This window comes from Caretta caretta, chromosome 2, assembly GCF_965140235.1.
Source record: "Caretta caretta isolate rCarCar2 chromosome 2, rCarCar1.hap1, whole genome shotgun sequence".
Lineage (NCBI taxonomy): Eukaryota > Metazoa > Chordata > Testudines > Cheloniidae > Caretta > Caretta caretta.
In genome coordinates, this window is record NC_134207.1 from 218,063,566 (window position 1) to 218,079,704 (window position 16,139).

Genomic DNA, 16,139 nt, shown 5'->3' on the forward strand with positions numbered 1-16,139 from the left:
GTGCCTCCCCATGCCTCTTTGTAGCCTTCGAAGAACGGTCAAGAAGGCTGGCCCCTTCCTCGCAATGCCTATCCAATTGGATCTCTAAGTGCATTACATAATGCTATGTGCACTCCAACTCAACACCATTCGGGCAGGATCACTGAACACTCCATGTGGGTGCATGCACCCACCTCTGTTTCCCTGGTGGATGAGCCCTGGCACCAGGTCGGCTGGGCAACAACAGGGCACCCTGGCCACATCTTTACAGCGCACTATGCCACCAACATGACTGTACGACGTGCAATCCTGCAGCAGGCCTTACCCATTTCAGGGGGAGGGATAGCTCAGTGGTTTGAGCATTGGCCTGCTAAACCCAGGGTGGTGAGTTCAATCCTTGAGGGGGTCATTTAGGGATCTGGGCCAAAAATTGGAGATTTGGTCCTGCTTTGAGCAGGGGGTTGGACTAGATGACCTCCTGAGGTCCCTTCCAACCCTGAGATTCATGATCACTTCATGATCACATCCTCACACCCACCTCCCAAGTTGATCACTGCTCCGTACTCACCCACATTTGGAATACATAGAGGGATCATCGCTTGATGAAGAAGAGGAGGTTACTTACCTGTAACAGGAAGTTCTTCAAGATGTGTGGTCTCTATTTGTATTCCAATACCTGCCCACCTTCCCCTCCCATATGCAGCGGTAAAAGGTGGACTGAGGGCGTGTTGTCCCGCATGGCCTCTTATAACCTTGCATGGAGCACAGAGCCATGTAAGATGACCGTGCAGGTCAATGGACTCTGCTGCTGAAAAATGTCCAGCTCCAGTGCATGGTGCGCATGTACACCCGCATGTGGAGACATCTAGCCCTGAAACCTGCCTCCAGCAATGACTGACACCTGATACTTCAGCAGCATGTACCTTTTTTGCTGATGTTTGTAAATAATTATTTACAAAATACATTACACAATTTACAATGTACAAAATGTTTGTGGGATTGCTTCAAATGTGATTATCATCATTTAAATAATGATCTGTAAAACAACATATGTAAAATAATTATTTTACTGAAAACAGAGTGTGAGTTTCACACTCTCATTCACCTCCCTACCTGCCTTCTCCAGCAGGTCCAGAACTTCATCTTTTCTGGACAGGAGAGTGCTATTTCAAAAAGATGGGAAATGCTCTTGAGGATAATGAGAATAACTGATGACAATTTTTTCCAAAATTATTATTGGCAGGAGCTTTACAATCTTGTTCCAATTCCAGGCCCTATTAAGAGCAAAATAATTATTTTACAAAGGAACTCTTCTGAGGGCAAAGTCCCTGCTCATCAGAGCAGACTGCATTTGAAAACCATTCAGGCATGGTTGACATTTCTGAGAACATAACTTCAAAAAGTGGGGTGCCAAGGATAGAGTTAAAAGATATAAATGTGTCATCCTGCCAGATATTTCAGAAGCTCAACTTTGCTGTCAGTTTACCTGTTCATATTAGAAACACTGATTCTCCCTCCATTCCTACTTCATATGAAGCTGGGAAATCCCCTTTAAAATTCTAAGTTGAGATGACAGTCCTCCTTTAAATTCCTAACTGTAAAGTTAATAGATGAAGTGTTTGGAACATCTAATCCTTAAGTCCCAATAGAGGAAGAATTAGTCTACATCAAAAAGGTAACGCACCACATTTGTTTTTATTACGTGCTGAACATAAGACTGGCTATACTAGATCAGACCAATGGTCCATCCAATATCCTCTCTTCCAACAGTGGCCAATGCCAGGTGTTTTAGAAGAAATGAACAGAACAGGCACTCAAGTGATCCCACCCTCTTTTTGTCCACTCTGAGCTTCTGGCAAATAGAGGCTAGGGAGGCCCAGAAAATGGGGTTGCATCCCTGACCATCTTGGCTAATATCCATTGATAGACCCATCCTCCATGAACTTATGTAGTTCTTTTATTGAACCCTGTTATAGTTTTGGCCTTCACAACATCACCTGGCAACAAGTTCCACAGGTTGACTGTGTGTTGTGTGAAGTAGTAATTCCTTTTGTATGTTTTAAACCACCTGCCTAGTAATTTCATGAGTGACCCCTGGTTCTTGTGTTATGTGAAAGAGTGAATAACACTCTCCTTATGGTTGTTATCCACACCAGTCACTATTTTATAGCCCTCTATCATATCCCCTCTTAGTCGTCTCTTTTCCAAGCTGAAAAGTCCCAGTCTTCTTAATCTTTCCTCATTTGACTCTGTTCCATAGCCTTAATCATTTTTGATGCCTGTTTCTGTATCTTTTCAAATATATGTTTTTGAGATGGGGTGATCAGAACTGCACTCAGTATTCAGGTGTGGGCATCCCTGGGATGTATATAGTGGTATTATATTTTCTGTTCTATTATCTATCCCTTTCCTAACATTGTTAGTTTTTTTTGACTGCCACGGTACATTAAGCTAAGCTGGTGTTTTCAGAGAACAGTCCACAATGACTCCAAGATCTTTTTCTTGAGCTAATTTAGAACCCATCATTTTGTATGTAAAGTTGGGGTTATATTTTGCCAATGTGTATTACTCTGCATTTATCAACATTTAATTTCATCTGCCGTTTTGTGAGATCCCTTTGTAGCTGTTCACAGTCTGCTTTGGAGTTAACTATCTTGAGTAATTTTGTATCATCTGCAAATTTTGCTACCTCACTGTTTACCCCTTTCCCAGATCATTTATGAATATGTTGAATAGCACTGGTCCCACTACAAGTCCTTGGGGAATGCCTCTACCTCTTTCCACTGTGAACGCTGACCATTTATTCCTACCCTTTGTTTTCTGTCTTTTAACCAGTTACTGATCCCTGAGAAGACCGTCTCCCTTACCTCATGACAACTTACTTTGCTTAAGAACCTTTGGTAAGGGACCTTGTCAAAGGCTTTCTGAAAGTCCAAGTACACTATATCCAGTGGATCACCCTTGTCCATATGTTTGTTGACCGTCCTCCCAGAATTCTAATAGATTGGTGAGGGATAATTTCCCTTTACGAAAGCCATGCTGACTTCCCCAACAAATCGTGTTCATCTATGTGACCGATAATTCCATTCTTTACTGTACTTTCAACCAATTTGCCTGGCACTGAAGTTAGGTTTACTGGCCTGTAATTGCCAGGATTACCTCAGGAGGTTTTGGGGTTTTTTTTAAATTGAGGTCACATTAGTTATCCTCCAGTCCTTTGGTACAGAAACTGATTTAAAAGAGGGGTTACATACCAGTGTCAGTAGCTCTGCAATTTTGTATTTGAGGTTTTTTTCAAAACTCTTGGGTGAATACCATTTACTCCTGGTGATTGATTACTGTTGAAGCTATCAATTTGTTCCAAAACCACCTCTACTGCCACCTCAATCTGGGACAGTTGCTCAGATTTGTGAGCTAAAAAGAGTGACTCAGGTGTGGGAATCTTCCCCATATTCTCTGCAGTGAAGACTGATGCAAAGAATTCATTCAGCTTCTCCACAATGGCCTTACCTTCCCTCAGTGCCTCAGCCAGCTAGTGGCCCACTGATAGTTTGGCAGGATTCCTGCTTCTGATGTACTTAAAGAATTTTTTGCTGCTAGAACTTGAAGAGCAACTTGCCAAAGTCTCCAACTTTTTTTGGCCTGCCTACTTCTACTTCTACACTTGCCTTGCCAGAGTTTATGCTCCTTTCTATTTTCCTCACAAGGATTTACCTTTCAATTGTTAAAGGATGCCCTTTTGCCTCTTCCAGCTTCTTTTACTTTGTTGTTTAGCCATGGTGGCACTTTTTTGGTGGTCCTACTATTATTTAATTTGAGCCTCTATTATGGTGCTTTTAAGTTTCCAGGCTGCTTGCAGACATTTCACTTGTGTGACTGTACCTTTTAATTTCCATTTAACTAGCTTCCTCATTTTGTGTAGTTCCCTTTTCCAAAGTTAAATGCTAGTAGGGTGGATTTCTTTGGTGTTTCCCCCGTCCCCCACAAGAATATTTAATTTAATTATATTATGGTAGCTATTACCAAACAGTTCTTGGACCAGATCCTGTGCTCCACATGGGACCAAATCAAGAAATCTCTCTCCTCTTGTGGTTTCCAGCACTAGCTGCTCCACCAAGCGGTCATTTATGGTGTCAAGAAATTTTCTGTCTGCATCCTGTTCTGAGGTGACATGTACCCAGTCAGTGTAGAGAGAGTTGAAATCCTCCATTATATTGAGTTTTCTATTTTTATAACCTCTCCGTTCTACCAGAGCATTTCACAATCACCATCCTGGTCATGTGGTCAGTTGTATATTCCTACTGCTATATTCTTATTATTCAAGCATGGAATTTCTATCCCTAGAGATTCTATGGTAGTTTGATTCACTTAAGATTTTTTCTATATTTGACTCTATGCGTTTTCACAGATAACGTCACTCCCTCAACAGCATGACCTGTCATTCTTATATATTTTGTAACCTGGTATCACCATGTCTCACCAATTATCATTGTTCCACCAAGTTTCTGTGATGTCTATTATATCAAATCCTCAGAAGCACTCAAGTTCACCTATCTTAGTATTTAGTCTTCTTGCATTTGTATAAAAGCACTTATAAAATTTGTCACTTTTTAGCTGTCTACCATTATGTGATGTAATTGAATTGGGCTCTTTTTCATTTGATTGTTTCTCTTCAGTTCCTACCTGTATTTTATCAACTTCCATCCTCTACTCCTTATGAGGATACTGAGAATCCCCATTAATACATTCTCCCCTAAGGGATGTCTCTGTCTGAACTGTGTGCTCCTCTGCATCTGTCAGCTTCTCCTCCCCCTTCCCCACCCCCCGTCCTTAATTTAAAAACTCCTCTACAACCTTTTTAATTTTACATGCCAGCAATTTGGTTCCATTGAGGTGGAGGCCATCCTTCGTGTATAGGCTCCTCCGTCCCCAAAAGTTTCAGTGATTCCTTATAAACCCCTCCTCCCTACACCATCATCTTATTCATGCACTGAGACCCAATGATGCCTGTCGCTGACCCTGCATGTGGAACTGGAAGCATTTCAGAGGGGGTCGTGGACTTCAATCTCTTACCTAGCAGCCTAAATTTGGCCTCCAGGACCTCTCTCCTACCTTTCCCTAGGTCATTGGTACTTAACATGTACCATGACCACCGGCTCCTCCCTAGCACTGCACATAAGCCTGTCTAGATGTGTCAAGAGATCAGCAAACTCCACACCTGCCAGGCAATTCACCATATGGTTCTCCCAGTCATCTATATTTCTAATGATCAAATCCCACCCTTACTATTTCCTGTGTCTGCCTAATAATTGGGAGCCTGGAGTTATGTGCATTTAAATATTTATAAAGGCAAACCTAAGTTGTGTACATGACCTTGGGCTTAAACTCACAGACAGAATACGAAGCTGTGACAGAAAAGCTAAGCAAGGGTGATGTGTGCCATATGGTACCTGCTCTCCTATCCCTTAACAACTTTCTTCATATGCCTCCACTGCATCTCAGTGCTGAGAACAAATGGCACATTTCATGCTTACCTGGAATGGCCTTTGATTTATACTGATTGCTGTCTCATGCTTTATCAGAGTAGGTATCATATAACTTTAACAAGTTTGAACCCATAGAGTTCATCATCATACTTGAAAACATACACACTCCCTCTCAAACTGCCCTTACTTCCCTCTCCCCACCGCATCACAACTGCAACTATGTCTATGAAAGCCCTGCAACCAGGTAATTATACATTTACCTAGTCCATACATGTTACTATCATCCTCTCCCCACCATGCCATCTGTTTGTTATACATTGCGGTTTTGTATTAACTAAGATCATAAACTTCAGGGCAAGGACTGTCCCTTATGTTCATTCAATGCTCAGCACAGGGGACACTCCCTCACTGAGAATTGTAATACAAAGAATAAATGACTATTGCATGTTGTAATAGACTGTTATTGTCCCAGTATGTAATTCTATGTTCCCTTAGCTTACGGTGGTAAATTAGAAACTTGGATGATAATGACTCCTTCCCCCCCATCTTATACAGGGTTCAGGACTACTGTAACTAATATATGTTCACATCAAGCCCATTTCCTTTTCATACCTGTATTTTACATGGATGTTCTGATGATTATTTTACTATTCAAACTATATCTTGCAATAAGCTATAAAAGAAGATATATATTATAAAAGAAAAAGTCTGTCAACTATTTTCCTATCGATTAGAATTTTCAGATCAAATCACTGAAGGAAAAAAGTGTATTCTAATGTAATTGTGTGAGCGATCAATGCTCATTAAGGATATCAAGGAGAAACTCAGAATGAAGTAGTTTTTTAATCCATAGAACACGCATAGTTGTTGCAATAGAAACTTCCCCACACTAGGCAGTTGGAATACTTCAATGATGATTTAGCGGTCACACTTCCCTCTGAGGGCTTGAGAATGCTCATGAATTCATGCCCATGTTTATGGTCATTAGCTTGTCTAGGCAGTCTGCTGACAAACTGCAGTGTTTGTTTCTTTTGTAAAACTAACTGTTAGGAACAGAAATGAAACCACAAATGCAGTTTACATAGACCACCAGACAGCCATCAGCTGTTCCGCTTGTTCAGGCATCAGCAACCTGGGTAGGATTCAAGCCAGTTGTTTAAAAGTGAGAGGCTTTATATCACATTACCAATCCTTTGCAGTCATCAGTCCCTGTCAATATTTATCTTTACAAAAGAGTGACTTGCTTAAGTTTCAACCCCAATATTCCTCCTTTTAAAAACATAGCTTATCTCTCAGTGTTTGCACACACCTGAAACATGAAGGCTCTATGTGATGGAGAAATGCAGAACTGGAGGTGCCTTCTTTGGCCAATAAATATACTGACTTCAAACAGACAACGTTAACACTTTACAGATGTAAAGAGAACCATCCCCATTGAATCCTAGGGATATGCGAGCCCTTAACACACACTAGAGAGATATTTACACAAAGAATACAAATCCATAATTGAAGCTGACATACCACCAAATTATGTGCATTTTCTTCTAGTTACAAGATTGCCTATATAAGCTATGTTTGCATTCAAACTTCCTCTTTTTGAACATCTGCTAAAACACATATGGCCCAAATTCTGCTTTCAGTTACATCAATGCATCTTAAACAGGTAACTGGAATTTGAAAGTTCTGAATATAAAATAAGCCCATGTTTAAATATTTCTAATGCATTTGTATCCTATAGCTTGCAGGAACAATTACATATTTCAACCTTTAGACTCTACTTCAACACTCATTTCCCACAAAAAACAAGCCAACCCTGATTTTTCTCATCAGTTAATTTGTTTTAAACCAACGGCTCCAATAAATACATGGGATTCCTGAAGCAAATTTCAGCATTTATTTTATGAAAAATATGTTTTTGTTGTTGTTCAAAGCATTTACATTTATAACTGGCCATTTCACCCCTTTTTGTCAAGATCCTAACTTGCATCTTTTAACTCCTGATTAAGGTTATGAAAGTTTCAGAAATTATTCACGAGACCTACGGGGAATCTGAGGCAGAAAGAGGTAAAGGGATGTAATCTCAGGTCGCATAGCAGGGCAGTGACAGACTAGATCTCAACAATAGTCCGTTATACCCTTCTTCCTTGCAAAAGTACTTACACATTTGTATTGACTGTGCAGTAAAAGATATAGAGATTCCACATGAACTAATGCTATTGTCTCTAAATCCATTGCTGTTTTAATAAATAACACTAATTATATCTTGTACTTAAATAGCACTTTCTATCCAGAAAGAATCTCATGTGCTCTACAAATTCAGTAAATTGATGTATAATCTTACAGCTCAGAGTGGACCCACGGAGTGGTGCAGGATGCTACCAGGCTGCATGGCAATGGCTTTCCTCTTAGTTTCCATCTAAGAGAAACAGAATAGAGAGGGCAATGAAGACCACACAAGCAGACAGCATGACTAACTTTTAAAAAAAAACACCACCACACTTGGCCACATACAGACAATTACACCAATACTTGGCCAATATTGCTTTTCACAAAGTTGCCATGGGGATGTTATGCAGTCATGAGTGGGAGAGGAGGTGACCACAAGGCAATCTTGTCACGATGGTGTGGGCCACTTTATGAAAATATTTGAGATTCCTGTAATGGAGGGATCAGCCTACCAACATTGACACATAGTAGCAAGTTAATGGTCCACTGCAATGCCCATTCAGAGTAGGAAATGGGCAGGGGAGGAGGGGAATATGCCACAATCTCAGGAGCTTTTCCGTTTTGTTTCTGTAGTTTGAGAGGTCCTCCTTTGCATCAACTGTACCTCCCATTCTCCTAACTCTAGTATTTCACAGCATGAGGTAATCTTTTAGAATACTTCACTCCCCTGCTTTTTTTCTTTTAAATGTAGTAATTTATCCACCATGACACTGCCATGGTTACAGAAAATATGTGAAAAATCAAATGCATAATTAATTTCAGTCACTGTTACTCATATCCACTTATTGCTCCCTCATTCATCACATTCTACTTTTCTAATTTCTAGTGCTGTTAATCACAGTTAACTCACATGATTAACTCAAAAACAATTTTTGCAATTAAAAAAATAATTGGGATTAATTGCAGTTTTAATTGCACTGTTAAACAACAGGTTTCAGAGTAGCAGCCGTGTTAGTCTGTATTCGCAAAAAGAAAAGGAGTACTTGTGGCACCTTAGAGACTAACCAATTTATTTGAGCATAAGCTTTCGTGAGCTACAGCTGAAGTGAAGTGAGCTGTAGCTCACGAAAGCTTATGCTCAAATAAATTGGTTAGGCTCTAAGGTGCCACAAGTACTCCTTTTATTTTTGTTAAACAACAGAATGCCAATTGAAATTTATTAAATATTTTGGATGTTTTTCTATATTTTCAAATATATTGATTTTACTTACAACACAGAATACAGTGTACAGTGCTCACTTTATATTAGTTTTGATCACAAATATTTACACTGTAAAAATGATAAACAAAAGAAATAGTATTTTTCAATTCCCCTCAGACAAGTACTGTAGTGTAATCTTGTTATCATGAAAGTGCAACTTACAAATGTAGATTTTTATTACATAACTAGCCTCAACAACAAAACAATGTAAAACTTTAGAGCCTACAAGTCCACTCAGACCTATTTCTTGTTCAGCCAATTGCTACGAGAAACAAGTTTGTTTACATTTACGGGAGATAATGCTGTCCGCTTCTTATTTACAGTGTCACCTGAAAGTGAGAAAAGGTGTTCACATGGCACTTTTGTAGCCAGCATTGCAAGGTATTTACATGCCAGATATGCCAAACATTCATATGCCTCTTCATGCTTCAACTACCATTCCAGAGGACATGCTTCCATGTTGATGATGCTTGTTTAAAAAAAAAAAGGTGTTAATTAAATTTGTGACTGAACTTCTTGGAGAAGAATTGTATGTCTCCTGCTCCATGGTTTTACCCACATTCTGGCATATATTCTTGTGTTCTGGTAGTCTCGGATGATGACCCAGCACATGTTGTTTGATTTAAGAACACTGTCACTATAGATTTGACAAAACACAAAGAAGGTTCCAATATCAGATTTCTAAAGATAGCTACAGCACTTGACCCAAGCTTTAAGAATCTGAAGTGCCTTCCAAAAACTGAGAGGGACAAGATGTGGAGCATGCTTTCAGAAGTCTTAAAAGAGCAATACACTGATGCAGAAACTACAGAATCCGAACCACCAAAAAAAGAAAATCAACCTTCTGTTGGTGGCATCTGATTCAGATGATGAAAATAAACATGTGTTGGTCTGCACTGCTTTGGACTGTTATCGAGCAGAACCCATCATCAGCAGGGATGCATGGCCTCCGGAAAGGTGGTTGAAGCATGCAAGGACATATGACTCTTTAGCGCATCTGGCATGTAAATATATTGTGATGCCAGCTACAACAATGCCATGCAAATGCCTGTTCTCACTTTCAGATGACACTGTAAACAAGAAGCAGGCAGCATTATCTCCTAGAAATTTAAAAAGAACTTGTTTGTCTGCGATTGGCTGAACAAGAAGTAGGACTGAATGGACTTGTAGGTGCTAAAGTTTTGCAGTGTTTTGTTATTGAGAGCAGCTATTTTTTGTACGTAATTCCACATTTGTAAGTTCAACTTTCATGATAGAGTTTGCACTGCAGTATTTGTATTAGGTGAATTTCTTTTGTTTTTTACAGTGCAAATATTTGTAATAAAAATAAATGTTAAAGTGAGCACTGTACGCTTTGTATGCTGTGTTGTAATGGAAATCAATATATTTGAAAATGTAGAAAACATCCACAAATATTTAAATAAATGGTATTCTATTATTTTTAACAATGCAATTAATCGTGCCGTCTCCTCTATATAGCTTTTGTTTTTTCCAGTTCCCCAAGAAAGAAGTATAACAGACAATTGTGCAGCTCCAGCCTGCTAGGGGATGGTAGTGACATGAGGTTAGACTTTAGGGAAAAGAAGAAGAAATAATTAGCCAGCAGTTTTTGTAATTGCCTGAAGTTGAATTTAATGAACTGCAGAGAGCTTTCTGCAACATTAGAAACAGCAGCTGGAGCTAAAGCCCACATTTCTGCCTGTGATGGCCTCCACTTACCAGTTAATGAGCAAAACATTAGTAGCAGTCATTCGTTCAATCTTGCAGAGACATAAAACCATGCTTTGCCAGCACAAGAAAGATATTTTAATTGCCAGTGACGAACTGGCTCTTCAGTCTCATTCTATAGCTGTACTGTTGAAGCAGCCAGGGCAAAAATTTCATGGATTATAAATGGGCCCCTTTTAGGGTTGCCAGGTGTCCAGTTTTCAACCAGAAAGTTGAGTCGAAAGAGGACCTGTGCAGTGTCCAGTCAGTACTACTGACTGGATTCCAAAAGGTCCAGTTACTGCAGTAATCACAATCGGCCTCCACCACTGGGAGGGCAGGAAGAGCAGCTGCTGCTGGAGGAAGAGGGATCCTGACAGTGCACGGTATTTAAGGAGCAGATCCAGTAGCTGGGTCTCTGCCCGTGACAGTCCGTTCTGTCTTCTCAACCTCCCAGAGCCTTGGCTTTCTCAGGCCCCTCGCTCCAGGGACCGCCCCCAACTCCCCCACCCCCATCCCAATTGGGCAGGCTGGTAGGCTCCACATCAGCTCCTCCCACTCCAGCTCTGCAGGTAGCACATAAGTCTCAGTAGAGGGGACAGCGAACGACTTTGGGGGAAGTGAGTGACAGGGGAGAATGTTAGAAATTACTATACTCAATCTATAATTCTGTATTCTTTTTAAAGTAAGGAGTCATTGAGGTGAAGGGCTTGCACTGGCCATGTTGCTTTATGTAAGGATAAATCTCAAGTGCTGGAGTGACTATGCAAATAAGATGATGATGATGTATTAGTACGGTAGCGATTGTGCCAATAGCTGTGTTACGCCTATGTGCACACCCAGTGTGAATTAGAGGTTTCCAGAGGCCTGAGCAGACTCAGGCTGAGCTGAGTACTTATGCAGTTAATAAAATTTGCTGTGCCATATATCTATATAGGTACGTTTATGGCTCTCATCACCACAGTATCCAAGCACTCTAACAAACCTGACACAAGTGCTTAGAAAACATCATATCTGGGTCTTTTGTTTATGTTGGTTTATTAAGACTTCTTCTAAAACTTTAGGTAGTTATCCAACTTTTAGGTCTTGCTTAAGCAGTTGTCAGTCACTTTAGAAAATAACAGGCTGTAAGCATTCCCCATATTAACCATATGAAATTGTGCACATAATAATGTAACTTTATCATAGACAAAACTGGAAGAATTTTAAGCACAATGACTGTACATGAATCATTAAAACATGCAATGAATTACACCAGATCACCAAAAAAAAAGGAAAACGAAGACGACCCTCCTAGCTCACCATGTGCAAACTCACACCCTGTAACATTCCCCGTGCTTCTTCAATCCACTCATCTGGCTACACCCTCATGGACAGGGCATAGGTTCTACCAAAAAAAGCAGTTAGATTAAAAATAATGTGCTCCCAAACCTGACCAAAATCACAGTTTTAAACAAATTACAGTAGTAATTAATTTGGTTTTAACATGATACCCTTATTTTAAAAGTATACAGGATTCTACAATAATGGTCCAAACGATTAGTTTGTTAATGGCAATACTTTAGTGTGTTGAGCAATTTCTGTAAAATCTTGTATTTTTATAAGAGTATCCTAAAACTGCTAACTAAGAACTGTTAGTTTAGTTACGATGTAGCGGAAAGTGACAGTTATGTCACACTATGCAGACTTGGAAATTAGACAACAGCGTTATCCCAGCCTCTGTTTGTCAGGTACCATATAATCTTTAAGAACAATGAAGCTGAGTTAGTAGATTCTCTGTATTCTTATTCATCTTCAGTTTCTCAGTGTATGTTCTTCCACCACCAGAATAGTGCTCCTACTTCCCTGCACTTCCATAACCCTCCACCACAACCCACGTCGAATCTTCTGCATACCTCTCCTCATTTTGTCATGGTGTCTGCTTCACACTGAGCTCCATGCAAGGGTCCATATCCCTTCAAACTGCTCACTCATGGCCTTGAAGGACTTTCTAAGAACCAGTGGAAAAGGATGAGGAGCGCAATCGGGGGTAGCAGATAGGGTTCCCATAAGTGGGAAGCAGAATTTGTCAGAGGAATTCCTACCCATCCTGTCTGAAAGTAGCTAGAAACCCTTCCTACACCCTGCAACAGAGTCCCCAACGGCCTAGGGCCTTCCAAAAAACCTAGCAACAGCAAGGTCCCAGGTATAGAATTAACTAGTTTCCTAAGAGCGAGATGTTAGCAGAGATGGGGAGAAAGGAATTCATTTGAAGGATGACAGTTTCCACTACCATACTGTCGTGTCACCATTGGCTATGAGCCCAAGTTCCGGTCTGGGACTACAGCCAGGGACAGCTGGGAAGTGTGTTGCCACTGCAGTTCTTGGAAACTCTGGTAGCTCAAGATGATTCCTTAGTCGTAAACAACTTGCATATAAATTTAGTCATAAATCAAACGTCAAATATTATTTTTCTATATTCATTATAGCTGCAAGATAGATAAAAATTGGATGGAACATAAAAAAATGAGAGCATTAACTGGAACGAATCCTGGAGGCTCAGTTTAACAAATTATCTTTTACCGGAAAAATTTTACCTTCTTTAGACTGCAGTCACCGAGAATGAGAGAGAAATTGTTGGTGCACAGAATAGAAAGAACTTAAAAGTGTGTTTTTGTGCTCCAACCCTGAGGGATTTTTAAGAAAGTCAGTTCGAGTAAATTCTGCAGGTGCTAAACTGGTGTGTCTGAAGCAGCAGTGATGGTTTAGCAATGTCCAGACAGTTCCTCTCTGAAAAGTGAGATCTGGAAGCGATTTAGAGATCGGCCACTAGAAAAATGAAGCAACAACTTCATAGCATCACAGCAGAGGATTGTCCTAGGGAACAGTAAAAGAAAATGAGAACTTGGGGAGAAGATATTATTGACTAACCTAAGAAGGCCAGATGCATAAGTGCTGGTGAAGAAGAGAACAGGGAACCCACAAGCACCTACACAGAGGCAGCCAGAAATAACCAGTGTATGAACTTTGTGAACACAAAAGGGAGGATGTTAGTGACACTACAGAGCCAAAGAAGGTAGTGTTAAAGAACGAGATAGCTAGCTACATAAGGGACAGTGCAGGGCTGACTGGAGAGTGCATGCTGCAACCTGTTACAAGATGTAGCATCTGCCCCTCCTATATGCACTTCCCCATAGTGTTCAACACAATCAGAATGCATTTGAGAATTGCCACTGATGCTGTAAGCTCCAGACTTCCTCTCACAGCAGTAGCTCTAAAAGACACAATACAGGCCAGAGTGTTTCCAAACAGAGTAAACAGGAGAGAGGTGGGAGAGATTTCTCCTTGATATAAACTTTAAGAAAAATATATATGCATACTTTGAAAAAAATCTTTTGGCCTTTGGGATTCTATCATACTGGATAATCTTAATTCTTAAAACATGTACAATCTGTGGAGTCTGATTTCTCCCTAACATCAACGGAAGGGGGATAATAATGCCATCTATCCAAGATAAATAAAGCCTAAGTAGGTGAATAAAAAAATCAAATAGCAAAGGCAGGGAAAAGATTGATACAAGGGAAATCCAAGTGAAGAGAGAACTGGGAAAATTCTACAGCATAAAAATGATTACAAAATCAAAGTTATAAATGGATAAAATTACCATTTCTAAGAGGATAAGACAATTTTTTTCAAGTATAGGAGCAACAAGAGGTAAACGATCAACTGATATGTCCTCCCAAAGTGAGGAAAAAGGATATTTATTGGTAGAAAAGGTGAACATTACTACAAAAGAATCCTGACTATGTGGAATTGCTTTTTTTTTTTTTTAATCGTACTGCTGGTGTTTATTCTATTGCCTCCTCCTTACCTGAACTCCCAATGATCCAAATTAAGTTGCTTGGACAATCAGGATTCTTCTGTATTTAAAATGAAAAGGTAATTCAAATTACACCTTTACAACAGTAAATTACTTCATATCAGAATATTGATATGACTTTGTAGACCCAGACAAGGTCTGGACAAGAATTCTAGCTGGAAAAATACATGAAGGGAAATCAAGTTTAAAAGTTATACAACATGACCCAATAGGGATGTTAGTCAAGACATATATGTTAGATGTAGTATGTAGTTCAGGGGAGCAATAGCTCAGTGGGTTGAGCATTGGCCTGCTAAACCCAGGGTTATGAGTTCAATCCTTGAGGGGGCCATTTAGGGATCTGGGGCAAAAAATAGGGATTGGTCCTGCTTTGAGCAGGGGATTAGACTAGATGACCTCCTGAGGTCCCTTCCAACCCTGATAGTCTATGATACACAATAGTGATAGGTGTTATGTGCATAATATTAGCATAATATACATTATATATAGGAGCATTGGGAAGCTATGTTACCTGAATGTATTATGCTCGTCCCACAATTCTGTTCAAGCATCTGACAACACTTTGCAAAGCTGAAGTCAGCTTTGGCATCAGAAAACAGGAAACTTGCCAAAGCAAAGATACGTGAAAACTGTATACCGAGTACAGCTAGCTCATGGCTCATCAACACTTGGAATGTTGTATTCAAAACAAGACTGGAAACTTACAGGGAGGTACCAAGGCCAAAGCTGAAACAAACTAGTGGACTAAACTTTAAGAGATGTGTAAAAAGTTCTGTAACTTGTAAAATCATACTATAAATACTACTAGCTGAAGCACACATTTCTGAAGCATCTGTGTAAGGTGAACATGCTACGAGATAAGAATTGCTTTTCAGAGGGAGGTTATGGCTCCTTTTATGTATTATGTATTCTACTACTTTAGACAATAAATTTGTACTACTGTATTCTTTAGACAATAAATTTGGCTATGTTCAGTTATTTGGTCTCAAACTTTTTAAGAATGAACTGCTAAGGTAGTCAGAGGATTGGTTCAAAAAGGAGTTAGTGTAGGACTTACTGTATTTATCAGGCAGGGATTTAAAGAAAACCCAGATAGATAGATTTTGGATATTGGATTTTTGGAAAAAAGACTTTAAACACTGATCCAGGCCAACAAAAAGAAAAAACCTAAAAGTTGTCATTTCATTAAGGAGAAATTATAATATTTTTTCCAGGGGAAGAGGGAAGCGAAACACAGTTTAGCAGGTAATCTTAATACAGTACAAAATACACTTAATACAGTGCAAAACCCCCCCAAACGCCACCAATCTATCAAATTGTGCATTCTACGTATTGTGTATTTACTGTATAGGGTAATGAACTAGAAAGAAAAATCTAACAGGGACATTAGAAAGGTATTAGATTTAGAAGGTCTTTGATATATTGTCACAGGTAGCAGTTTGATCTGGATGAAGATGACAGATGAAGTGTCAGAAGGATAAGCAGTTACACTAATTCTGTTCACTTTATATACCAATTACCTGGTAAAAATGTGCAGTAAGTGGATAAAATTTCTAATGGAAAAATATTGAATGGGAAGGAATAGTTAAGCAGTCAGTCAGTCAACACAAAGGAAGAAAACAGTCAAATTCTAAGGTAGCGACTATGGACAAAGGAAAATATGCTATAAAACACTGAGCCA

General features: G+C 39.6%; 1 long non-coding RNA gene across 3 annotated transcripts in view; it reads right to left on the minus strand.

Moving 5' to 3' along the window:
- LOC125631482 (uncharacterized) overlaps nt 1–16,139 on the minus strand; it is a 111,337-nt gene that overhangs the window by 26,112 nt on the left and 69,086 nt on the right. For 2 of the 3 annotated variants that reach the window (XR_012667231.1, XR_012667230.1), the window contains exons 3-4: nt 11,902–11,986; nt 7,807–7,881 (exon numbers count right to left, since the gene is read on the minus strand). This is a non-coding gene — a long non-coding RNA (uncharacterized LOC125631482). The remainder of the gene's footprint in view (nt 1–7,806; nt 7,882–11,901; nt 11,987–16,139) is intronic. The other variant, XR_007354960.2, reaches the window with a different exon arrangement.